Source organism: Hemiscyllium ocellatum, chromosome 8, assembly GCF_020745735.1.
Source record: "Hemiscyllium ocellatum isolate sHemOce1 chromosome 8, sHemOce1.pat.X.cur, whole genome shotgun sequence".
Classification (NCBI taxonomy): Eukaryota; Metazoa; Chordata; class Chondrichthyes; order Orectolobiformes; family Hemiscylliidae; genus Hemiscyllium; species Hemiscyllium ocellatum.
The window spans coordinates 109,678,032-109,705,921 of NC_083408.1; the positions used below are offsets into that span (position 1 = coordinate 109,678,032).

General features: G+C 41.8%; 1 protein-coding gene across 4 annotated transcripts in view; it reads right to left on the bottom strand.

Moving 5' to 3' along the window:
* Positions 1–27,663, bottom strand: part of foxn3 (forkhead box N3) — a 459,373-nt gene extending 431,710 nt beyond the window's left edge. For 3 of the 4 annotated variants that reach the window (XM_060829454.1, XM_060829446.1, XM_060829447.1), the window contains exon 1: positions 27,208–27,663. The gene's annotated coding sequence lies outside the window, so the exon portion shown is untranslated. The remainder of the gene's footprint in view (positions 1–27,207) is intronic. The other variant, XM_060829451.1, reaches the window with a different exon arrangement.
* Between the last annotated feature and the right edge of the window lie 227 nt (positions 27,664–27,890).

Genomic DNA, 27,890 nt, shown 5'->3' on the forward strand with positions numbered 1-27,890 from the left:
CGTTTTAAATCCTATACACCCTAAACAGAGAAACAAAAAATGCATTTAAACCATCAGCACATTAAGCGTAAGCTGCTGAGAATCACAGTAAAGCCTCGGCTTGGACGGAAAATGGCCTTTGAAAACAAATTTTGCATGGTAAGTGAAAGTACTGAGTGTTGACCCAGTTGGAACTATTTGTTTTGTATTGACATAAATGACTTGTGAAATAACTCCAGAGGTCACTATTCCATCACAAAGTCCCATGGTCTTTATTTACATGTGTATAGTACTTGACACTGGTCTGGCATCCTCCGCGCAGCTCTCAGGGAACAGAATTTCAGAGACTCCTATTTACAGATGTTTTCTAATCAACCTTTTCAGAGATGCTATTACACACCTCTCGAGCAGATAGATCTTGCTAGCTCAGAGGTAGGGACACCAGGAAGAAAAGGAACACCCAACTGGCCAGTGACAAGCAGTGACAAAGGGCCCCACTCCTCTTTATCTGTCAGCCATGGCTCCCTGATTGGATCAAGTTAATAGCTGCAGGGAACCCATTCTACAAAGTTCACCTGGCCGACCTTGTTACAATCACGACAACTTGGACCCATGGATACTCAGTACCATACAGACAAATATGAGACCGCAAACCAAAATAGACAAAGAACTGGAGATTTTTTTTTAAAACACTAAGATGTTCTTAAGGATGGAGCCATCTGTCCAACCACATTCTGTAGCTGTTGAATTGCACATCATCATTATTCAACAAATGTGGGAAGGCTGTAGAACTTTGATCTAATCTGCTGGTTGTAGGATTGCCACACACATCTGGTATTGCTTGTATCATGCAAGATCAGCCAGGTGAACCTCATAGCTGCAGGGAACTCATTCTATCAACTTGGTCCAATCAGGGAGCTGACAGAAAGAAGAGTGGGACTCTTATGGTGTAGTAGTAGTAACCCTACCTCTGAGCCAGCAAGAACTATATTCAAATTCTACCTGCTCAAGAGGGATGTAACAGCATTTCCGAAAAAGTTGATTAGCAAACATCTGTAAATACAAGTATCTGAAGTTCTGTTCCCTGCGAGCTACAGCTGCAAATGTGTTGCTGGTCAAAGCACAGCAGGCCAGGCAGCATCTCAGGAATAGAGAATTCGACGTTTCGAGCATAAGCCCTTCATCAGGAATCACAAGAATGTCAGCTCTCCTCTACACAATTCATTGAACTATGGGACAATGAGATAAGACCTTCGAATTAGAACATTTAGAATCAATTACTTTAATAGTGATACTGAATTGCTATTGTTCTCACTGTCTGTTAAATTCTACAGCTTCTACCTACAATTACTCAAAGACAAGCTTGGTAGGAAAGGGGGATTGGCTTTTTGCAGCTAAAACACAAATTGGTAATATTGGAAAGGTCCTCAATTTGACAGGTCAGACGCAGTTATTATGAAGAAGTGGAATAGTTTGCAGTGAGGATGGGGATGGAAGTGTGTGGTGAAGGAAAAAAAAATGGGAAGTGGGGAAGAAAAAGAAAGAAATATTCCCACTATGCAATAACCACATTTAAGGTTGGTGCTATTCAGCTTCACCATAATTAATGATGCAGGTCCCATTCCTCCAAAACTAAGTCATCAATAATTAAATTGGTGAGATGGAGAAGTTAATCACACCATCAACTATAGTGCTCATTTCAGACCGTTTCACCAAATAGAGGATATTAATATAAAGAAAATTACAAGTCTAACAAACATTGATAAAATTATGCTGCATGAATAATTTGAACAGTTTGCCTCATTGTCGATGGGAAAACAGTTTTCCATTTGCATTTGTATAGCACTGAATCCCAAGATTCTTCAGAAGACCATTTTAAAAGAAACCATGATACCAAACCACATATGGCAATCTTTGATCAGATGATCAAAGGCTTGTTCAAATAAGTTGGTTTTAAGAGGAGGAAAGCAGACCAATGCAGGGTTGAAATCACAGAGTTTAGAATCCTCTCTCTCTGAACTTGTGGTATTCCATTATACACTTTTCAGTCCACCTAGGTAAAAGTGACAAATCTTAAATAAATCTAAATGACAAGGGCCAGTGCTCTAAATGTTGGTCAACTTACTTCTACTTTACAAGAGCAGAAGAGTTAACTCTCCAATACTTAGTCTTGCATTCCCCTGGACTATGATGTCACCACAGAAAATCAAGCTCTTGCTTCTAGAACAGTCATTGACTTTTATCTACTCCAATAATCTCTCCTTTACAGCTTCCTACCACCTAGCAGCTTAATCCCACTAATCCCATTGCAAGCCACTAATAGTCCCCATGAGCAGTTTTTCATTTTCCTAGGCTGACCATTATCCATTCCTTTGTAAATCCAACTTTCTCCTCTGTTTGGGCGCTATCGTTTACTCTTACCCCCTCCCCTCACCCTATCTTCTGAATGAAAACTAACATCTTCCTAGCAACCATCAGTTCTGAAGGGTCACTTGACTGGAAATATTTACTTTGATTTCTGTCCATAGATGCTGCTAGACCTGGGATTTTCCAGCAATTTCTGTTTTTATCCCATATCGCTAACGTCTACCTTCTTCCCAAGATCCACGAACAGTACTGGTCTAGTAGACCTATTGTTTCAGCTGTTACTACCTGTGAACTGAAAGTGATACAACACAAAAGCAGATTCATCAGTCCAACTCATGCACAGACCAGGCATCCCAACGTGACAGAATCCTATTTGCCAGCATTTAGCCAATGTCCCTCTAAACCTTTCTTATTCATATCCATCCAGATGCCTTTTAAAGTGTTATAATTGTATCTACCTCCACTACTTCATCCGGCAGCTCATTCCATAAATGCACCATCCACTGCATGAAAAAAAAATTACTCCTCAGGTCTTTTTTTATATCTTTCCCTTCTCACCTTAAACCTCTGCCCTCTAGTTTTGAATTCCCCTACCACAGGAAAAAGACTTTGGTTATTCACCCTATCCATACCCTTATGATTTTATAAACCTCTCTAATGTCACCCCTCAGCCTCTGACACTCCAGGGAATAAAGTCCCAGCCTATTCAGCCTCTCCCTATAACTCAACCATCCAGTTCCAGCATGACCCTTGAAAGTCTTTTCTGCTCTGACATCCTTCCTATAGCAGGGTCACCAAAATTGTATGCCACATTTCAAAAGTGATCTCACTGATGTCCTGTACAGGCCCATAACATCTAAACTCCTACACTCAATGTTATGACCAATGAAGGTCAGAAGTCACAACACCAGGTTATAGTCCAACAGATTTATTTGAAATCACAAGCTTTCGAAGTGTAACCCTTCGTCAAATGAATGTCACTTCACCTGACAAAGGGGCAGCGTTTCAAAAGCTTGTGATTTTAAATAATCCTGTTGGACTATAACCTGGTGTCGTACGACTTCTGACCTGGTCGATCCCAGTCCAACATCAGCACTGAACATCATGACTAATGAAGGCAAGCATGCCAAATGCCTTCTTCACTCTGTCTACCTGCAATTCTACTTGTAAGGAACTATACACCTGAACCCCTAGGTCTCTTTGTTCATCAACACTCCCCAGGGTCCTACCATTAACTGTACAAGTCCTGCCTTACCAAAATGCAACATCTCATCTATCTAAATTAAACTCCATCTGCCACTCCTTGGCCCCCGGCCCATCCAAATCAAGGTCCTATTATACTCCGAGAATCTTCATCACTGCCCACTGCAAACTTATTAATCATGCCTCCTATATTCATGTCCAAATCATTTATATAATGAATGAGCAGTGCACCCAGCACTGATTCTTATGGCACACACTGGTCACAGACCTCCAGTGCAAAAAGCAAACTCTATCACCACCTTCCAGCCAATTTTGTATCCAATTAGCTACCTCCCCCAGATCCCATGTGGAACCTTGTCAAATGCATTCTTGAAGTGTTCAGGTAACAGCTACTGCTGTTTATCATTGTTGTTGTTTTTTGCAGCAATCTGGTTGGGATGACATGATTTCCCACACACAAAGCCAGTCCTTCCAATTTTGACATAAATTTTCCTTCCTTTTCAGAATCACTCCCTAACAAGATCTATGACACTTCTGATGACCTCCACTTTTAAGTTTCCAATTTCCTGGTCCTAGCCATTTCTTCACCAATCTCTCTACATCTCTAGTCTCCACCAAGACAATCTGAGGGGGTCTTCACTTTTCCCTTGAACAGAGTTCAAACCAGTTACCATTCACCTTCCTCCACCTTATTATCTTATTTCTTTCAAATAAGAAGTTTTTACAGGTCTTAGCTATGTCCGTATTTTTGTGGAAAATATGTAATATTCCTTGTTCTGATCCTTCTCAGGCCCCTTCAACAACTCTTTCGTGTAAACTGATTACTACATCAGTACCATTTTCTGCTTTGCCCCAAACTGGATATCTTCAACTTTACTTCCAAGTCACATATAATCTCTAAATGTGGAAGCAGGCCATTTGGCCCATGGAGTGCATGAGTCAAGATTAGAGTGGTGCTGGAAAAGCACAGCAGGTCATGCAGCATCCCAGGAGCAGGAAAATCAACGTTTCTTGCAAAAGTCCTTCATCTGGGTCATTCCTGATGAAGGGCTTTTGCCTGAAACATGGATTTTCCTGCTCTTCCAGATGCTGCCTGACCTGCTGTGCTTTTCCAGCACCACTCTAATCTTGACTCTGACCTCCAGCATCTGCAGTACTCATTTCTGCCACGGAGTGCACACCAGTTCTCCAAAATGTTTCCCCCTCCAACCCACCCACCTAGCCTATGACTGTAACTCTACATTTCATTTTATTTATTGCAGTCACATGCACTTAAGTACAGTGAAAAGCTTGATTTGTAAGCAGTACAGGCAGATCATACAAAGCATAGGGTGCTTACAGTGGTGCGCACAGATTATATTGCACAGGAGGTGCAGTAGAGTCTCCATTTGTCAGACTAATAACAGTAGGGAGGAATCTGTTCTTGAACCTGTTGGTACATGTTCAAGCTTTGTATCTTCTGCCGGATGGAAGAGGTTGTAGGAGAGTGTTACCTGGAAAGGAAGGATCTTTGATGATGTTGGCAACCTTTCTGCATAACAAGTGTAAATGGAGTCCATGGATTGAAGGTCAACTTCCGTAATGGTCTGGGCTGTGTACACAACCCTCTGTAGCTTCTTACAATCCTGGGCAGAGCAGCTGCCGTTCCAGGCAATTATGCACCCAGATAGTATGCTTTCTATGATGCATCTGTAAAAGTTGGTGAAGGTCCTTATAGACGTGCCAAATTTCTTAAATGGCCTGAGGAAGAGGAAGCCTTCTTGACCATCGCATCTACACAGGACGTGCATCTACATGGGAAGTGCAGGACAGATTGCCAGTTATCATCACGCTAAGAACTCAAAGCTCTTAACCCTCTCAAACCCAGCTTCACTGATGTAGATGGAGCAGGGTCTCCTCTCTGCTTTCTGAAGTCCATGATCAGTTCTTTTGTTTTTCAAGTATTGAGATAGAGGTTATCATTGTACCACAAACTAAGCGCTCTTTCTGTATTCTGAATAATCGCAATTTGATATCTGTCCAACCAAAGTGGTGTCAATCTTGTAGATGGTATTCATTCAGTATTTGGCGACACTGTTGAGTACAGCGAATACAGTAAGGGGCTAATAATGCATTAGTGTGGGGGCTCCAGTGTTCAGCTATCTATTTTCACTGATTGCGGTCTGTGGGCTATGAAGCAGAGGATCCAGTTGCACAGGATGAAGCCAAGGTTTGAGCTCAGTCTGAAGGGGATTAATGTTGTTGAAGGCAGAGCTGTAGTCAATAAGCAGGAGTCAGACATAGGTGCCCTTATTGTCCAGGTATTTTAAGGGCTAGGGAAATGACACCCCCTGTGCAGCTGTTACTTCGGTTAGCAAATTACAGGAGATCAAGGCAGGCTAGAAGGCTCCAGTTGATGTGGGTCTTGACCAGCCTCTCTTCTGGAGATCAGAGCCACTGACCAGTAGTCATTAAGGCATGTTGCATTCGCTTTCTTGGATACCGGGAAGATGGTGGTCTTGAAGCAGATCGGGCCTTTGACTTGTAGGAAAGAAGAGGTTGAAGATGACCCGCTGCCTTCCTTAGTTGGACTCTCAGGAAGGCCGATCTGACATCTGCAGCGGTGACGGAGGGAACAAGTGCATCTGCGACTGTTGAGGGAGGCGACACCTCACCACTGGCATTCTGCTTAAAACAAGCATAAAAAGCCTTGAGCACATCAGGGAGGGATATATTTTTGTCCCTTGTTCTGCGTCATTTCATATCCAGTTTTGTTTAGGCCTTCATACCTATGATTGGTTTGAGCCTCTAACCTGGTCCAGTACTGCCTCTTAGCATCTTTGATGGGTTGGCAGAGGTCATACCTGGATTTTCTATACAAGTCGGGGTCATCTGAATTGAATGCTGCCCGCCTGGTCTTTAGGTGGTGATAGATTTCCCGGTTCAGGAACGCTCGAATAGACTTCTTTGGCATGCAGTCCTGCACACATTTGCTAATGAAGTCTGTACCAGTGGTGGTATACTGGTTTTTCACTGAGTAGGTGAATACAGACTAATGCACTGATTCCAAGCAGTTCCAGAAACTCCTTGGACCAACATTGTACAGTATTACTTTCTGTGAAAGTCTTTCGAATGGCTTATCCACCAAGCAGGCACATCCCTGGACATTATGGGCAACTTAGCGTGACCAAACTACCTCTCCTTGGTCCATCTGCAACACTCTCCTTCACTTACTCAACTTCAGTTTCCATTTGATATTAGGCTAAGAACATTCATTATAAATTCACTAATTCTCATAGCTACCTTGTCTGCTCTCTCTCACTACAGGATACCATTTCATGATCCCGGTTCATCTGTCCTGGTCACATCTGTTACCCACTAACATTTGCATTCAATGGATCATCTTCCATCACCTGCAAACATATTCTACACTCCTTTCAGCATTCCAAAAGGAATTATTTGTTCCATATGCCCAGGTCCACTCTCTAATCACCCCAACAGCCTTCACAGTTCTTTTCCAATGCCAAGGCAGAAGGTGTAACACCTGCTCTTTCCTCCACGCACTAAGGCCTCACACAACTGCCCCAGGTTAAACAATGATATCCATGTCGTTCAATTTAATCTCCCATGTTTACTGCTCTGAGTGTGGTCTCCTCTGCACAGGGCTGGTGGGAAAGAAGAGAAAAGCAACCAATCTTGATTGGGTAAGTATTTTATAGAACACCATTCATTCAGCTTGCATAATCCTGAGCTGCTGGTAGCCTGTAATTTTAATTCTCCACCCTGCTCTCATGCAGACACACTGGTCATCAGCCTCCTGCACTATTCCAGTAAAGCTCAATACTAGCATCGCATCCATTGTAGCTGCATGTTTTATTTCCTTTCTTGCTCCCATCACCATTCCCTTTAGCCCTGTATGAGGAACTCTTATCAAAGAAACTCTCCTGTCTTCTACCCTGTCAAAGACATTTTGTTGTTCTCCACATCCCATGCTCAGAATGTCTCCAGAGGCTGCCAGACCCAACAGCTTTTCAGCATTTTTTTTAAAAACTACATTTCCAATCTCTGTAGTGTCCTTAATGTGCACCATATGGAAATCAACAGCTTTTGACAAGAAATTAAACTTATCATTCAACAGTTCACAAAAAACAGAATCTCCACTATAACAAATGATGATAAACATTGTTGGTTAAACACTATTTTCTTTGTATGTTAAATTTTGTCCATTAAAAGGAGGAACATTTCGTATTTCTCTTGTTCTCTGCAGACTGCACAGTAAATGGCCCACAGCCACTGTCTGCTTTCAGTGGAGTCTTGCAACTCCATTTAAAACTTCAGTAGGATCACATTGAGTATTATGTGCCATTGTGGTTGCCACACTATAGGATGTCGAGGCTTTGGAAAGGGTGCAAAAGAAGAGGTTTATCAGGATGTTGTCTGGATTGGAATAAATTAGCTGTAAGCAGAGGTTGGACAAACATTGATTGCTTTTGTTAGAACATCAGAGAATGAGGAGCAACCTGATAGAAGTACATAACATTGAGAGGCATGCCTAGGATGGATAGTCAGCCCTTTTCCCCAGGGTGGAAATGCCAATTACTAGCATGCACATGTTAAAGTGAAAAGGAAGAAAGATTTAAAGGAGATGTGCAAGGCAACATTTTCACACATGGGTGGTAGGTGCCTGAATGCACTGCCAGGCAAGATTTGCAGCAGATATATGACAGCAGCGTTTGTGGCATTTTAGACACATACAAGAATGGGCAGTGAATAGAGGCGTATAAACCATGTGCAGGCAGGTGGAATTAGTTTAGAAATGTCATCCATGGTTAGTGCAGACATGGTGGGCTGAAGGACCTCTTCAAGTGCAGTATTGTTCTATGTTCTATAACTGAACAAGAACTAGAGTATGTCTCTAGGCATTTTCCAGTTTACAAAGAGTTTCTTAAATCCACCCTCAGACATAAAGTGTGTTTTAAAAGGATTCTTTTTCCCTAGCCATGCCAAAATAAATCTCCTGCATGTCAGAGAAGACCAAAAAAAACACTACTTTGACTAGCGACCATCTTGCTTCTGCATCTAGCGGTGGTAGCTCAAATTCAAGAAGCCATTTTTGAACGGAAAGACAACTTCTGTCCAGATGTTAAATTCATTGATTTGTAGCGAAATCTGTAAACTTAACTTCCTGTTTCCTCATCCCCCACAATGTGAGACAGTGGTTCAGTGGCTAGCACTGCTGCCTCACAGCACCAGGAATTTAGCTTCAATTCCAGCTTTGAGTGACTGTGGAATTGGCACATTCTTCCCGTTTCTGCATTGATTTCCTCTGGATGCTCCAATTTCCTCTCAAGTCCAAAAGTGTGCAGGTTAGGCAAATTGGCTATGCTAAATTGCCCATAGTTCCCAGGGATAATGTAAGGTTAGGTGGATTAGCCATGGGAAATACAGAGCTTGGTGGGGGGGGGGGGCGAGGGGGGGGAGAAGAGTAGAGTCTGGGTGGAATGCTCTTTGGTGCATCAGCGTGGACTTGTTGGGCTGAATGGCCCGGTTCCTCACTGGTGAGGATTCTACGAAAATGAAATTATGTGAAAACACATTAAGTGCACATTCAACTAGAAACGACAAGTGGTTCTCCTTGATCCCAACTCCCTTTCATCTTAGAAATAGACAGTAAGCGGTACAACTGCTCACAACCAGATGTCCACAGCATTTCTCTGACCTTGGAAGACTCCGACTGCAGTTATTGTCTCCAGCCTAAATACCTACTACCTTTTTCTCAGTAAAACAATTCCAAGCGTTCCTTTGATCTTCAACAATCCATCCATCCAGGCTTACTGTCAGGCAAATTTTGAATAAGTCACATTAAATTTAGGATAAGTTTTTTTTTAACCCAACTTTAAGTGTCAAATCTTATAATGAAAGAAAAGCAGTACTGACAGATTTAATGCACCAGAAATGTTGGTTTTATATGAAGAAAAAAAATTACAATGAGGTATTTTGTATATATAAAACTAAAGTTACAGAATGGGTGTGAAGAATCTTCCTGTACAGTCAAATAAGTATTCCAATCTATCAAAATGAATTCACAATTTAAGAACAAAAAAAGAAATGTACTGTTCAATTTAGCATCAACATAAGATACAAAAGATATATATTCACCTTTACTGCACTGACAATTTGAACTTCAACCTTCAAAAACAAAATCAATTTAAACCTGGCAGATGGCAGGTTCTAATTTCACAGCTTGAAAGACTTAAGTGGGACTGTATTATTGCACAGTAAATGTATACATTTTTGGGCAGAAACTTATGGCCTTAGAGCAAAACATAATACTGCAGCACCTGCTGTAGAAATCCTTCGGATAGAGTGACATGTTATAGAATTTCTTGCAGCGCTTCTCACAGTTGGGAAACAATGAGGAGGATAGAATAATGAGAAAGACAGGCAGAAAAATTTGAACACTACAGACTGAAAGCATAAAATTTATCTTTATATTCGCATTGTTAAGAATAGTGACCACCAGTTAGAGCATTAAGAAGCAGGATATAAGAGAGAGACCTTGAATTACTGAAGACAGGCTTTGACAAGAGACTGAAAAGGGAGTTGGAGTACTCAAGGCAGACAGCACAGAAGCAATAATCGAAGTGGAATACTTTGCTGGAATGGATCAGTCCAGGGGTTAAACCAGAGAGGAAATAAAAGTGCAGAATTAGCAAGACAGAGCAATAGGCAAGGATCAGTAAAACAAAAGATGAAGTAACATAGGAATGGGTGAGTGAAGCTGAGAGGGGTAGTCTGAGGAGGATGGTAAGGAGACAATATTGATGATGAAACTTGTGTGCGAAAAAAAACTTAAGAATTACACAACACTGGGATTCTGCATGCAGTCTTGTCTATGTTAAGGCTAATAGAAAATTTGATTCATCACAACAATGCCAGATAACATTAAAAATCACAACACCAAGTTATAGTCCAAAAGATTTATTTGGAAGCACTAGCTTTCAGAGTGCTGCTCCATCATCAGGTGGTTGTGGAGTGTAAGATCATAAGACAGAATTTATAGCAAAAGCTTACAGTGTGATTATGTATTGAAATTATGTATTGAAAAAGACCTGGATTGTTTGTTAAATCAGAGCTGAAAATGTGTTGCTGGAAAAGCGCAGGTCAGGCAGCATCCAAAGAGGAGAATCGACGTTTCGGGCATGAGCCCTTCTTCAGGAAATTCCTGTTTGTTAAGTCTTTTAGAATGGACATGCTGGTTTCAGTTCTTTCATATGTAAATCGCACAACATTTAAAAGTTACATTCTCAAGTGAACTTAAACAATCTGTGTCATGTCAGCCCAGATAATGCATTTAAAAGGTGTGAGCTGCCCTGTCAGACTGTCTGTGCCACAATGGTCAAACTGAGCCAAGTAAAATGTAATTCTGCAGGTAAAAATTCACCCCACAAACTTAAATGTGCATGTGGGCGTACTGTGCACACGTGCAGAGGGGTGTGGTTATGAGAGCCTGTAAGAGAGTGTAAAGGGGTATAGGTCAGAGAGGGTGGAAGTGTATGAGAGAGGGTCTGCATGAGTGTACGAGTCTGTAAGAACCTCTCTGGCTACGTTGAAGACATCTTGAAACCCATTGTACGGGGTCATCCCCCAGCCTCTGTCGCAACATTACAGATTTCTTACAGAAACCCAGCACCCATGGATCAGTCGAACCAGGAACATTCCACATCACAATGGAAGTTTCAGCACTCTACACCAGCATGCCCCACAATGATGGAATCGCAGCAACAGCCTCAGTACTCAACTCCAACTGCCAACCGCCAAGCCCCATCCTACAACTCATCCACTTTAATCCTCCACTACAACATTTTCACCTTTGACAACCAGTTCTTCATCCAGACACACTGAATAGCCATGGGGACCAAATTTGGATACCAATATGCCAATATTTTTATGTACAGGTGAAAGACGTCTTCTTTATTCAGGACCTCCAACCAACATGGGATCATTGAAATCTCTTCTGGGGTAGAAGTGACCTGTACAAGGACGGACGGATTGCACCCAAATTGGAAGGGGACTAATATACTGGCAGGGAGATCTGCAAGAACTGCTCGGGAAGATTTAAAACTAGTAAGGGGGGAGATGGGGAAGAAGGGGAGAGGGAGATGGGATGCAGGGATGTCAGGGGGGAAAGAGATAAATCGGCAACTGGTACAGTTGGAAAAAGGAGCGAGCCATACAGTCAGGGCAGTTAGGGACAAAGCAGAGAACAAGTGATAAATTAAACTGCATTTATTTCAATGCAAGGGGCCTAACAGCAAAGGCAGATGAACTCAGCACATGGTAAGGAAATGAGATTATAATATCATGGCAATTACAGGAATATGGCTCAGGGATGGACAGTACTGGCAGCTTAAATGTTCCAGGATACAAATGCTGCCGAAAGGGAGGCAAGAGAGGAAGGAGTGGTATTTTTGATAAGAGATAGCATTACAGCTATACAGAGGGAGGATATTCACGGAAATACATCCAGGGAAATTATTTGGGTGGAACTGAGAAATAAGAAAGGAATTATCACCTGATTGGGATTGTATTATAGATCCCCCAATAGTCAGAGGGAAATTGAGAAACAAATTTGTAAGGAGCTTTCAGTCCTCTCTAAAGAATAATAGGGTGGTTATGGTAGATGATTTTAACTTTCCAAACTTAGAGTGGGACTGCCATAGTGTTAAGGATTTAGATGATGAGCCTTGATTTGGAGATGCCGGTGTTGGACTGGGGTATACGAAGTTAAAAATCACAACACCAGGTTATAGTCCAACAGGTTTAATTGGAAGTACACTAGCTTTCGGAGCACCACTCCACCTGAAGAAGGAGCAACGCTCCGAAAGCTAGTGTGCTTCCAATTAAACATGTTGGACTATAACCTGGTGTTGAGAGATTTTTAATTTAGATGGTGAGGAATTTGTTGAGGGTGTACAAGAAAATTTTCTGACTCAGTATGTGGATGTACCTATGAGAGAAGATACAAAACCTGATCTACTCTTGGGAAATAAGACAGGGCAGGTGACTGAGGTGTCAGTGAGGGAGCACTTTGGGGCCAGTGACCATAATTCTATTAGTTTTAAAATAGTGATGGAAAAGGATAGACCAGATCTAAAAGTTGAAGTTCTAACTTACAGGAATTGCAATTTTGACAGTATTATGCAAGAACTTTCAAAAGCTGAAATGGATCAATGTTCACAGGGAAAGGGACAGCTGGAAAATGAGAAATGAGATAAGTAGAGTCCAGCAACAGTATATTCCTGTCAGGGTGAAAGGAAAGGCTGGTAGGCGTACTGAATGCTGGATGACTAGAGAAACGGCACGGTGGGCGGCATGGTGGCACAGTGGTTAGCACTGCTGCCTCATAGCGCCAGAGACCCGGGTTCAATTCCCGCCTCAGGCGACTGTGTGGACTTTGCACGTTCTCCCCGTGTCTGCGCGAGTTTCCTCCGGGTGCTCCGGTTTCCTCCCACAGTCACAAAGACGGTCAGGTGAATTGGCCATGCTAAAAAAATTGCCCATAGTGTTAGGTAGGGGTAAATGTAGGGGTATGGGTGGGTTGCGCTTCAGCGGGTCGGTATGGACTTGTTGGGCCGAAGGGCCCGTTTCCACACTAAGTAATCTAATCTAAAACCAAGGGTCTGGTTAAGAAAAAGAAGGAAGCATATATGTCAGGTACAGACAGAAGAAATCAAGTGAATCCTTAGAAGAGTACAAAGGCTGTAGGATTATACTTAAGGAAATCAGGAGGGCAAAAACAGGACATGAGATAGCTTTGGCAAAGAGTGTTAAGGAGAATCCAAAGGGTTTTTACAAATACATTAAGGACAAGAGGTTACCTAAGGAGAAAATAGGGCCCCTCAAAGATCAGTAAGGCGGCCTTTGTGCGGAGCTGCAGGAGATTGGGAAAGATACTAAACGAGCATTTAGCATTAGAGTTTACGTGAAAAAAACGTCAAAGATATAGAATGTTGGGAAATAGATGGTGACATCTCAAAAAATGTCCATATTACATAGAAAGTAGTGCTGGATGTCTTGAAACACAGAAGTGGATAAATCCCCAGGACCTGATCAGATGTACCCTAGAACTCATGGGAAGCTAGAGAAGTGATTGCTGGGCCTCTTGCTGAGATATTTGTATCATCGATATCATAGGTGAGGTGCTTGAAGATTGGGGGTAGGCTAATGTGGTGCCACTGTTTAAGAAAGGTGCTAAGTACAAGCCAGGGAACTATAGACCAGTGAGCCTGACGTCAGTGGGAGGCAAATTAATGGAGGGAATCCTGAGGGACAGGATGTACATGTATTTGGAAAGGCAAGGACTAATTAGGGATAGCCAACATGGCTTTTGGGAAATCATGTCTCACAAACTTGATTGAATTTTTTGAAGTAACAAAGAGGATTGATGAGGGCAGAGTGGTAGACATGATCTATATGTACTTCAGTAAGGCGTTTGACAAGGTTTCCCATGGGAGACTGGTTCACAAGGTTAGGTCTCATGGAGTACAGGGAGAACTCACTATTTGGATACAGAACTGGCTCAAAGGTAGAATGAGAGCGTGTGGTGGAGGGTTGTTTTTCAGTTTGGAGGCCTGTGACCAGTGGTGTTCTACAAGTATTGGTGCCGAGTCCACTTTTTGTCATTTATACAAATGATTTAGATGTGAACAAAGGAAGTACGTTTGCAGATGACATCAACATTGGAAGTGCTGCGGTTAGCAAAGATTACCTCAGTACAACGGGATCTTGATCAGATGGGCCAGCGGGTCAAGGAGTGGGAGATGGAGTTTAATTTAGACAAATGTGAGGTGCTGCATTTTGGAGAAGTAAATATGGGGAGGAATTATATACTTAACGGTAAGGTCCTACGAGTGTTACTAAACAAGGAGATCTTGGAGTGCAGGTTCACAGTTCCTTGAAAGTGGGGTCACAGCTACTAGATTACTAAGTGTGAAAACAGGCACTTTGGCCCAGCCGACTCTCCGAAGAGCAACCCACCCAGACCCATTCCCCTATATCTACCCCTTCACCTAACACTATGGGCAATTTAGCATGGCCAATTCACCTAACCTGCACATCTTTGGACTGTGGGAGGAAACCGGAGCACCCAGAGGAAACCCATGCAGACACTGGGAGAATGCACAAACTCCATCCAGACAGTTGCCTAAGGCAGGAATTGAATCCGGGTCCCTGGCGCTGAGGCAGCAGCGCTAACCACTGCCATGCCACCCTAAATCTAGAGTGGAATCCCATTAGATTAGATTCCCTACAGTATGGAAACAGGCCCTTCGACCCAACAAGTCCACATTGACCTAGATAAGATAGTGATGGCGGCATTTGGTACGCATGCCTTTTTTGATCAGTGGATGGAATATAGAAGTTGGGAGGTCATGCGGTTGTACAGGACATTGTTTAGGCCACTTATGAAATATTGCCTGCAATTCTGGCCTCTCTGCTATAGAAGTGATGTTGTGAAACTTGAAAGAACTCAGAAGAGATTTACAAGATTTGCCAGGGTTGGCGGTTTTGAGCTTTAGGAAGAAGTTAAATAGGCTGGGGCTGTTTTCCCTGGAGTGTCAGAGGCTGAGGGGTGACCTTTTAGAGGTTTATAAAATCATGAGGGGCATGGATAAGGTAAATAGAGAAGGTATTTGCCCTGAGGTGAGAGAGACCAGAACTAGAGGGCATAGGTTTAAAGTGAGGGGGAAAGGTATAAGAGACACCTGAGGGGCAATGTTTTCATGCAGAGGGTGGTGCATGTATGGAAAGATCTGCTAGAGGAAGTGGAGGCGGCTGGTACAACTACAACATTTAAAAGGCATCCGGATGGGTACATGAATAGGAAGGGTTTAGAGGGATATGAGCCAAGTGCTAGCAAATGGGACTAGATTAATTAAGGATAACTGGTCAGCACAGACAAGTTGGACCGAAAGGTCTGTTTCCGTGCTGTACATTGCTCTTAATGTACTAGTGTCATGGAATGATAGCAAACAAGCAACAAGACAGAGTAGGGTTACTTAAAGATCAACGAGGTCTTCTGTGTTGAACCCTAGGAGATTGGAGAGATACCAAATGAATATTTCACATCAGTTTTTACGTGGAGGAAAAAACGGAGGCTACAGAACTCGAATTAAATATTGATATTTTGAAAACAGTTCACATGACAGAAGAGAAAATGATGGATAAGTCTCCAGGACCTGATCAAGTGTCTCCCAGGACAAATGAGAAGTTTGGGAAGAAATTGCAAAGCCGCCAGCAGAAATATTTGTATCTTCTATAAACATGAGCGAGGTACTGGAGGACTGGAGGGTGGCCCATGTTGTGCTTTTAGTTAAGGAAGACTGGAGAAGCCTAAAAACTATATGCCAGTGACTCTGACATCAGTAATAGGTTAGTTGTTGAAAGCGACTTACATACAGGATTTACATACATTTGGACAGGCAAAGAATGATTAGGGATAACCAATGGTTTGTTCAAGGGTAATACGGTGGATGTAGGTTGGCTCGCTGAGCTGGAAAGTTCGTTTTCAGACATTCCATCACCATACTAGTAACATCTTCAGTGAACCTCTGAATGAAGCACTGGTGGTGTAGCCCACTTTCTATTTACATATTTGAGTTTCCCAGGGCTGATGATGTCATTTTCTATGGTGAGGTCATTTCCTGTTTTTTTCTCAGGGACTGGTAAATGGGATCCAAATCAATGTGTTTGCTGACAGAGTTCCGGTTGGAATGTCATTCATCTAGGAATTCTTGTGCACGTCTGTTTGGCTTGTCCTAGGATGGATGTGTTGTCCCAAAGTGGTGTCCTTCCTCATTTGTATGTAAGGATACTAGCAAGAGGGGGTCATGTCATTTTGTGGCTAGTTTCCTGCCTGTTTGTCCAATGTAATGTCTGTTAGTTCTTGCAAGGTATTTTGTAAATTACATTAGTTTTGCTTGTTGTCTGCATAGGGTCTTTCAAGTTCATTTGTTGCTGTTTTAAAACTACTTCAGGTAACTTTAATGCAAAGAGTGGTTTGTGTGTGCAATTAATTGCACAAGGAACTGACGGATGCTGGTAAAGTTATAATGTTTAAAAGACATTTGAATAAATACATGGATAGGAAAGGTTTGGAGTGATATGGGCCAAACCCAGGCTCGTGGGACTAGTTTAGTTTGGGAACATGGTCAGTGTGGACTAGTTGGACTGAAGGATCTGTTTCCATGCTGTATGACTCTAAAAATTGACAGTTCCTCAAAAGATCGAAACAAATGAGCACAGCTAATGGTAGAGGAACTCTGCATATCTGGCAGCATTTGGAACTGAAAAAAAAACCACACCAGACTCAAAATGTTAACTCTATTTCTCTCTCCGCAGACAGTCAAACCTGTTCAGGTTCACCAGCATTGTATCTGCCCAGATTTCCAGTAGCCACCGTATTTGGCCTTTATACATTGATGAGAGGTATTATTTGTTCAAAATGTAAAAGATGCTTGGATTTCTAAACTCAGCATTAATTTCAACTTATGAAGTGTAATTTTCTACAGTGCAGTTTGCATAATACAACATACTACATGTTATAAAATCTGAATGTATTTTCCGAACTCCAAGTTATGGACTGCTCTTTGGAAAAAAGGTCAAACTTTTTAAAAAAAGCTACAATGCAGGGGATGAGGAGGGACTACTTTTCAGTACTATTTCCAAGTTTGAAAGCACGCTTTCATGTCAAATATTGTACAAAAAAAAAAAAGAGGCAACATGATAGATGATCTTGGCCCCTGACAACGATAAATTTGGGAAGCATTCTATATCTTAACTGATTTTCTCTTCACAGATGCTGCTGGATCTGCTGAATTTATCCAGTGGTTGTTTGTTTGTTTCAGATCTCCAGCATCTGCAGTTTTGTTTTAAAACAAATTCCATCCCTATTGCAATAAGCTATAAAATCTGAGATTCAGTTTCAAAAAGATAAACAAAATAGGTTGTGTACTGACTATTAGAAAACTAGTGCTTTCAGAATGAACATAATCCAAAATGAATAAGACGACCCAATTCTCCTCCCCTCAATACCTAACATTGTGAGGTTGCCTGAAAAACCCCAAATTAGTTTCCAATAAAAGACCGCAAAACAATATTCTCACCAACTTATATTTAAATTCTTGAGTTCAGATGCATATTCCAATTAAACTGTTACATGAAGATTAACGAACTTCCATTGCAGAATGTCGAGACTCAACTATACACTTTACAGAACTTGTAATGTTTTCAACAGTACTTTGTATTTGTCAGATATTGTATGTACCCTTTCTTCCCTTCTTCACCATTCTTTTCTTTTAAAATTACTCAGTATTGCCCCCACTTAATATTTCTTTAAAACTTGACAACATAAGTTGTTTTTGGCGTATGCCTATGAAGTTTTTACATTAAACTTCAGTCTCTGAAAATCCAGAACTTTGTCTTTGTATCATTTTCTAGAAATGCAGTTCTATTAGCTAATTATTATGCAGCCTGGACACTTCAAGCAAAACTACTTTTCCCAAGGTAAAGTTAAAATCACAACACAAGGTTACAGTTCAACAGGTTTATTTGAAAGTACTAGCTCTCAAAGCGCTGCTCCTTTGTTACTTATTGTGAGATTTTTAACTTTGTCCACCCCAGTCCAACACTAACACCTCCACATCATATTGCCCAAGGTAAATTAACACCAATCCTTACACAACAGTTTCTGTTCAGTTCTTGTGTCGTGGAATCATACGGCATGGAAACAGATCCTTCAGCCCAACCAGTCCATGCCAAACATAATCCCAAACTAAACTAGTCCCACCTGCCTGTTCCTGGTCCATGATCCTCCAAATCTTTCCTATTCATGCAAATTTATATTCAAACCAAAGTCTAAATGTCTTTTCAACTTTACAATTGCGCCCACGTCCACCACTGTCTCAGGAAGTTCATTCCACACACAAACTACCCTCTTGCTTATTTTGCTTATTTATTTTTCAAATCTCTTCTCTTACTGTTAAAATGTACCCCCTGGTCTTGAAATCCACTAGAGGTCAATTTTTAATGTCTTCATTCAGTTAAAAGTTTGCAGAGATATACAGCATGGAAACAGACCCTTCGGTCCAACCCGTCCATGCCAATCAGATAGCTTAAATTAATCTAGTCCCATTTGCCAGTACTTGGCCCATATCCCTCTAAACCCTTTCTATTCATCGAACTATTCCGATGTCTTTTAACTGCTGTAATTGCACAAGCCTCCACTTTGTCAGCCCATCAATCAAACATACAGGCTAGAGGGGACAGACATGGCTCATGAAACAGTGCAAAGCATTGAGTGATACACTGAGAAAACTATAAAGTGAATGCAAATTTACAGATATCTGGGGCTTGTGTGCTCAAACCACTGATGACATAAGTGGTCAAGAATAGGGCTCATGAGTATACCGAATCTTGTGCTTTATAAACAGAGGAAGAGTCTATAAAAAGGAGGAGAAAGTAAGGACTGCTGGTGCTGGAGATCAGAGTTGAGTGTATGGTGCTGGAAAGGCGCAGCAGGTCACACAGCTTCCAAGGAGCAGGAGAATAGACATTTCAAGCATAAGCCCTTCATCAGGGAAAACCCACTCCTGATGAAGGACTCATGCCCGAAATTTCAATTCTCCAGCTCCTCAGATGCTGCCTGACCTGTTGTGCTTTTCCAGCACCACACACTCAACGCAGTGTATAAAAGCATGGAAATCACAATTAACCTTAAATCTATGGTTTGACCTCAACTGCAACTTTTTTCTTTATTCATTCACAAGATGAGGGAGTTGCTGGCTAGGCCAGCGTTTATTGCCCCTCTGAGTGTGGTTAAAAGTGAACTGCACTGCTTGGAGTCTGGAGTCACATGTAGACCAGATGCGGTAATGTTAGCAGCTTCCTTCCCTAAAGGAAATTAATGAACCAGATGGGATATTTTCAACAATTGACAATGGATTCTTGGTCATCATTACACCCATAAATCCAGATTATTTTCTTATTGAATTTAATCTACCATCTGCCGTGGTTGAATTTGGACCTGGGTGCCCAGAACATAATCCAGTGTCGCTGGATTAACAGTGCAGCAATAACATTAGGCCATTGTCTTCCCCCTTGATGCGCACAACTGGAAATAATGTGTGTAATTCTGGGGACCACACAAAGCCACAAAATAGGTTACCCAAGCTGAATGCAACTCATATCGTGAAGGTATTTATGAAAATGCAGAAAAGATTTACTAGAGCAGTTCTAGACATTAGAGACTTGATGTAAGGATTAAATTGGAGAAACTGAGTTATAGCGAGTTTTGAGAAGATTTGTAGCTCAGGTTGAGGTTCTGGAAGTAGGTTTGCTCACTGAGCTGGTAGGTACATTTCACCACACTGCTAGGTAACATCTTCAGCTGGCCTCTGGATGAAGCACTGTGATGGTTCCTGCTTTCTATTTAAATGTTTGGGTTTCTTTGGATTGGTGATGTCATTTCCTGTTCTTTTTCTCAGGGTGCCATAGATGGGGTCTAATTTGATATGTTTGTTGATAGAGTTCCGGTTGGAATGCCATGCTTCTAGGAATTCTCGTGAGTAAAGTCTGGTTGAAGATTTGTAGCTCGGGTGTCCGTTGTTGTGGTTCTGTTCGCCGAGCTGGAAGTTTTTGCTGCAAACGTTTCGTTCCCTGGCTAGGGAACATCATCAGTGCTATTGGAGCCTCGTGTGAAGCGCTGCTTTGATGTTCCTTCCGGTATTTATAGTGGTTTGTTCTTGCCGCTTCCGGGTGTCAGTTTCAGCTGTAGTAGTTTGTATGTGGGGTCCAGGTTGATGTGTCTGTTAATGGATCTTCTTGCCGTTTCCGGGTGTCAGTTTCAGCTGTAGTGGTTTGTATATGGGGTCCAGGTCTGTGTGTCTGTTAATGGAGTTTGTGGATGAATGCCATGCCTCTAGGAATTCCCTGGCTGTTCTCTGTCTGGCTTGTCCTATGATAGTGGTGTTTTCCCAGTCAAATTCATGTTCCTGGTTGTCTGAGTGTATGGCTACTAGGGATAGCTGGTCGTGTCGTTTTGTGGCTAGCTGATGTTCGTGGACGCGGATTGTTAGCTGTCTTCCTGTTTGTCCTATATAGTGTTTTGTGCAGTCCTTGCATGGTATTTTGTAGACTACGTTAGTTTGGCTCGTGCTGGGTATTGGGTCCTTTGTTCTAGTGAGTTGTTGTCTGAGTGTGGAAGTTGGCATAGGACAAGCCAGACAGAGAACAGCCAGGGAATTCCTAGAGGCATGGCATTCATCCACAAACTCCATTAACAGACACATAGACCTGGACCCCATATACAAACCACTACAGCTGAAACTGACACCCGGAAACGGCAAGAAGATCCATCAACAGACACATCAACCTGGACCCCACATACAAACTACTACAGCTGAAACGGACACCCGGAAGCAGCAAGAACAAACCACTATAAATACCGGAAGAAACATCAAAGCAGCGCTTCACAGGAGGCTCCAATAGCACTGATGATGTTCCCTAGCCAGGGAACGAAACGTTTGCAGCAAAAACTTCCAGCTCGGCGAACAGAACCACAACATTCTTGTGAGTGTCTGTTTGGTTTGTCCGAGGATGGATGTGTTGTCCCAGTCGAAGTGGTGTCCTTCCTCATCTGTATGTAAAGATACTAGTGAGAGAGTGGGTCATGTCTTTTTGTGGCTAGTTGATGTTCATGTATCCTGGTGGCCCAATGTAGTGTTGTTACAGTTCTTGCAAGGTATTTTGTAAATGACATTAGTTTTGTTTGTTCTTTGTATAGGGTCTTTCAAGTTCATTAGCTGCTGTTTTAGTGTGTTGGTGGGTGATGACCTTTGTCATCACTAAACGAAACAAATTAGAGGAAACCTTCAAGACCATCAATAATACCCTTACTGGCATAAAATTCATTAAAAAGAGGAGGAAAACAACAAACTGCCATTCCTAGATGTCACAGTCGAGCAAACAGCCAATGGAGAACTTCAAGCCAGTGTCTATAGGAAAACACCACTTATGTACCAAATATTGAACTACAGAAGCAACCATCCCAACATCCATAAACAAAGCTGCATCAGAACATTTCAACGAGCCAACACACACCGCAGCACAGAGGAACTTCGCAAAGCAGAGAAAAATCACCTATACCGTGTATTCAAAAAGAATGGGTACCCTATGATCAAGGTCTGCCAACTTCTCAGCAACAAACCCAAACAAGCAGACAAAACATGTCCCAGAAGCCCTAGCCACTCTGCCCTACATCAAAGACATCTCAGAAATGACTGCCAGATGACTCAGACCCCTTGGCATCATGGTAGCCCAGAAACCCACCAACACACAAACACCAGATAATGAACTTGAAAGACCCTATACAGACAACAAGCAAACCTAATGTCATTTACAAAATACTGTGCAAGGACTGTAACAAACACTACATTGGAAAAACAGGCAGAAGACTAGCCACCAGGATACACGGACATCAACTAGCCACAAAACGACATTACCCTCTCTCACTAGTATCCTTACATACGAATGAGGAAGGACACCACTTCAACTGGGTCAACACACCCATCCTAGGGCAAGCAAAATAGAGGCACGCACGAAAATTCCTAGAAGCATGGCATTCCAACCGAAACTCTCATCAACAAACATCGAGTTAGACCCCGTCTACCAACCCCTGAGAAAAAGAAAAGAACAGGAAATGACATCAACTCAAAGAAACCCAAACTTATAAAAACAGGAATCATCAGCAGTGCTTTGCCTGGAGGTCCACTGAAGATGTTACCTAATAGGTGACGAAACATCTGGAAATGACCCTTCCAGCTCAGCAAGCAAACTTACTTGGTTATCTTTGGAAAGGAAGATGAAGAGAATTTGACAGATATGCTCAACAGGGTCTGGACAGATTAAGTAGGTAAGCAGCAAGCCTCAGTACAAGCTGGAAGAACAACATCTCATTTCCACTTAGGGACCCTAGGATTCAGCATTGTGTTCAATAACTCTAGAGCCAGATTCCATCCTTCCATGCATTTTTGTTTTAACACATGCAGTCTTGTTTTGAGATGGGTCATTTTAGTATTCATGCATTCTCACATACTCCTAGGTCCATTACCATGTTATAAGGGCTGCATTCAGCTCAATGAATCCATTTTCTCACCATTAGCTTTTCTTCTGTCCTGTCCTGCCATGCATTCTCTCAATTTACCTACTCCCTTCTTCTGTGGGTTCTATTTCCATCTTTCCACTCAGCTATTCCCTTCAACACAACACCATCCACCCCACATGCACACTTATGCATAAGTACAAGTTTTGCCAATCCTAACAGTTCTGAAGAGGAGTTACTGATCTCAAAATGTTAACTCTACTTTCTTCCTATAGATGCTGCCAGACCTGTTGCATATTCCAGTGATTTCTGTTTTTATTTCAGATTCCCAGCATCTCTGTTTTATTCTAGGTAGGGAGTAACTGTTCCCAATAGTAGAAATATTAAGCAGTGCACAATAATATGTTTGGAGAACCAGAAGGGGCATAAAAACACCCATTTAGACAACATGTGGTTAAGAACTGGAATGCACTGCCTGAGATTATAATAGAGGGAGATTCAACTGCATTTTAAAGAAAATCAGATAATTGTCTGCAGAGTCTTGCTGAGATAGGGCAGAGGTATGGCACAAGCAAAATGTTTGTGACAAGTATGATCTGCAAAATGTGTAGTAACCATTCTTTGATTCTATGCAAGTTGATATTTAAAACTGGTGGCTGTGGATAAACACATCTCTGCAATTCTGACTAACAAATTATTATTCCACATACGCCATCATAGCTAACACCTTGTTTTTACTTCAGATTTCCAACATCCACGGTTTGATTTTGCAAGATTATTACACATCTGACTGAGGAGTTTGATGACAATTGCTTCACAAGAAGCTCAACTGGGAAAATAGTAAGGGCAAAAATGCAAATTTTAAAAAATTATATAATAGCTAGTAATCCACAGTAGAAATTACATAAAAATGAAATTACAATAAGGAGCGAAAAATGTGTTGCTGGTTAAAGCACAGGTCAGGCAGCGTCCAAGGAACAGGAAATTCGACGTTTCGGGCACAAGCCCTTCATCAGGAATGAGAGGTGATGAGGTTACGGATGGTCTGGGAGATGATGGTTTGGTGGTGGGAGGTGTGGTCATGGTCAAGGGGGCAATAGGAAGAGGCGTCCGCGAGCTGGCGCTTGGCCTCAGCGGTATAAAGGTCGGTGCGCAATAAGGAACCAACAAGGATCAAAATGTAATGACCAGTATGACGATGGCTTATCAGAGTGCCTAGGCTCAAAAGCAACGCAACAGATAGCATACAACATTATGTAGAAACACTAGGTATCTTGCAGATATCCGTCATTGTGGATAAATGAAGGATTAGTGCTGCAATTTCAGACATATGTATATCATGCATGGGTTACCTCCTTATAGGTGAGGGTTGAAACAAGAAAGTCACATATACAGATGCTGAATTTTAAAAGCTGTAAACTAGAGTTGCAAGCCTAAACAGCATGTGTTGAACTGCTCGTAGAATTCAGTAAGTTATGAATGCAATACTGGTGGCTGCACACAGGATAGTGTCCAGTTTAGTTCCCGAATAGAGAAAATCCAGAAAAGGTCAACCAGAATGAATTTAGTGTTACAACTTGTAGCCGAAGGTTCAGCAAGTGGAGCTTTATTTACTGGATAAATTTTAACTATAGTGTATAGTAAACTAGGTGTATAATTTAATCTTTTAAGAATGTAAAGAAACCAGTTTTGTCTAACTGATTGATTATTTGGGCTACATACAATAAAAACCTGCACTTAATGTTCAAATTCAGGAAGTCATCAAGGCATTTTCTAATCTATAATCAAAGGATTACATTATTATATATCAGTGATTAATTTCTCTTTTAGCAAAGCAGAGTTAAATCACTAGTATGAACATACACCCTCATTACTGTATCAATTCATGTAACTAACACAGATCAGCGCTCTTTTATTCCCTCTTTTCATTACAATTTGTATGCAAACAGTTTGAAATTTGAGAGGTTGGATTATGTCACATGAAGCAAGTTACATTAAGGATAAGTATGTGGTAATAACTAATCCCTCCATGTGAAGCAGTCAGTCTTTGGAGCTTAATAGTACTTAACACACATTTATTAGATCAAGTTAAAACACTTAATGAGTATTTCACCAGTGCAGAGCCAATTATCTTTATGGGGTAACATGATCAGGCCTTAAAGAAAATTGTTGAAAATCTATAGAAGAATTTCGCACTGAATATAACTTTTTCTATCTGTAACATTCCCTATGCAACCAGAATTCATACAATATATCATTGTAGTAACATTCTGCTGAACCCCAAATACATTAAAACTTCAATTATGAAAATCAAAAAAGTTTTTAAAATATAACCGTTTCATTAAAATAAAGAATCAGTGCAATTCAAGGCCATTTTGTTAATGAGTCTATACATGTCAGAACATATAAAACACAAAGATTGCGTAATGGACAATTATTTCAATGAGATAAGGTTTATTTTCAAACATTACAGCAATCCAATAGCCGAATGCTTCCAACTGCGGTCCCCGTACATAAAGGAAGAGTTAACTTTGAATTCCTTGTGTGTAATTGGTTTGAAGCGCACGATTTTCACTTTTAAATAACAATGTATCTTTAGGAAGGTCTAATACCTTGCGTTGAAAACGCGTTTGAATATATGGAGCAATATATAACAAAAAAAAACGCCTTATCGGGCAGTTACTTTGTAGGACCACGCCTCAAATATCATTGTAAATGAATACAAAGTTGTTTCCAGTATTCGTTTTGCAAACGTATTTTGTTAGCATGCCATAACAAGCAAAAAAATCAACTTTGTCCTTTGCATCTTTGCCCTTCTGTCCTATTTAACTCAGCCGCCGAAATCCGTTCATTGATTGTTTCAAAACAAACATCCAATTTAAGGTCGGTAGTCAGTAATCAGATCCCGTGCCTCCGAAGTGGGCGTAAGTGATTTAATCGTACACGGTTTGAGCTGCGTGGCAATTCCTCCGCACATAGCATCTGGTTTACATTATACAGAGAGAGAAGAAAAAAATCACAAGACTCCTGCCCACAATCCCTTGCATTCTATTTTTGGAAGAGTGCGAAACTGTTAAAGCATCGACAGTCTTTCATAGATAGCACAAGCGTTGTTTTCGACGAATGGACGAGCGACATGAAACGCATCGACTTCGGTCATCCAGTTTTGCAGTCCTGAATTTATAGATAACATCTGCAGCGCAGCGAGACTGAAAGACGCCGCTGTGCATTGCTTCAAACGGACTGTGTAAATCACGAAGATGTGTGCGAACTTCATAATCTGGGTTAATTGCTGGTGCATCTTTTCATTCGACCACCTAACTGTCAAAAGGTCAAGTGGCAGGTCCATGGCTTTGGCTTTCTCCAGAGTTGTCTCCCCTTGGAAACAGTTGCCTTGTCACCTTGGATTAAATCCTAATCTGCTGAAACGACCAATTTAAGTACGGAGCAAAGCTCCGGCAAGACCAAAACAAAACAGGCTTTTTTTAAGGGAAAGGCCGCGACATTTACACATTCCCATTTCTACAAGTTACACTTACGCTGAGATAAGCCTAAAAAAAATGTGAAGTTAACAGGAGAATTCAGTATGTTTCTCAAATGGGATTTAAACAATAACCATCCTTGATACGAGAATGAGATTTGCTTTCACCATCACAAGGTAAAGACCATTATCCTACCAGAGGACAGAGGTTGAGGACACTGCGGTGTTGCCTAACACTGCTCCCTATAGCAGAGGATGACAATGCAATACAATGACATTACATGAAAACAGCAACATCTTAAGAGAGAAAGGGCGAATGTTCCAAAACAAAATCTGCAAATAAAAAGAAACAACTTAAAGAACCAATGTGCGCAGCAGGGGGAAACAAGTGTAGACGGACACAATTACCCATTAAAGAGAAAAACAAACACTCATTGAGCAGCAGGCTGCCCGGAAAGGGTATAGCTCCTTTTCTTAAAAAAATATTTACTTAACTGTCTTAATAGAGTAAGAAACTTGGGTAGGACAATGAGAGGAGAATTGCATTTAAATTTGATACAGTATACAAACATTTCAAGTCGCTTTCAGTTAGAACAATGATAATCACAACCCCAAACACTTATTTTTAAAAAAATCAAAATTTCGCCCAATTGGTGCTTTCAAACCAAACTTTAGCTGCAATTTCAGAAGTCCAGGTTCCAACCAAACACCAAAATTTAGCATAAATAAAAGCGGTGAGGACAAAGACACATTGGACTGTATTTCAAGGACAAAACCACGTTATAAATGCATAATATTTATCTATATGTACGTAGATGTACACACAAAAGTTCGAGATGGACTTTTCAAATAGGACAAAAATAAACAAGCGAAACTATTCAAGCCTCCCTGATCTTTTGCCGAGTTTGCAACTTCACTTTGTCAGGGAGGGGGAAGTGGAGGAGAAATAAGTTGTAATGTATAGGAAACAATGTTCTCGAGTGAAGCAGCAGCAGCAATGTAATACATAAAGATACAGTTGGGTTTTTTGTCTACTTACACTTCATGTCATGGAAAGATGGCTGTTGACGAACACAAGGGATTTTTTTTTCCCCCAGCGCTCGTGGTTTTTCCCCACCCCCTGGAATAAAAAGTGCTTATTTAAAAAAAAGGGATGGGGAGGGGGGGTGGTAACATCGCTCAATAACGCCACGATCTCCCTGGCCGTCGCCAAGGAGACAATCCGGCCGAGCATTACCTCCCTCCGCCTCAGGCCCCCATGGGCCCCTCGCACGAACAACGACAGCCGCCGAAATGCCTCCCCCTCCAGCCAACCCCCCGCAGGTCGGCCCGGCCAATAAATCCCTGAGGTAAAGTCGGCGTTTTTCGACCTGCTGACGCCCACAGGGCGGCCTCCAGGCCCTCCGGTCCGGCGGGAGGAACTCGGGCGGTAGGAATGGCGCCTGATAGCGTAACAGCAACCAATGGCTGGGCCCCGCCGCCATCTTGGCGCTGGGTTACGCACGGCGCGTCCCTACGCCATGACGCACGACGTCCTCGGGGCCGCTCCTGGCTGCGGAGGGTGCACACGTGATGTGGAGGAGCTGGTGATGGTCTGGGGTGGGCAAAGTTAAAAATCACACAACACCAGGTTATAGTCCAACAGGTTTAACTGGAAGCACTACTCCTTCATCAGGTAGTTGTGGAGTCTACAGAAGACAGAATTTATAGCAAAAGTTTACA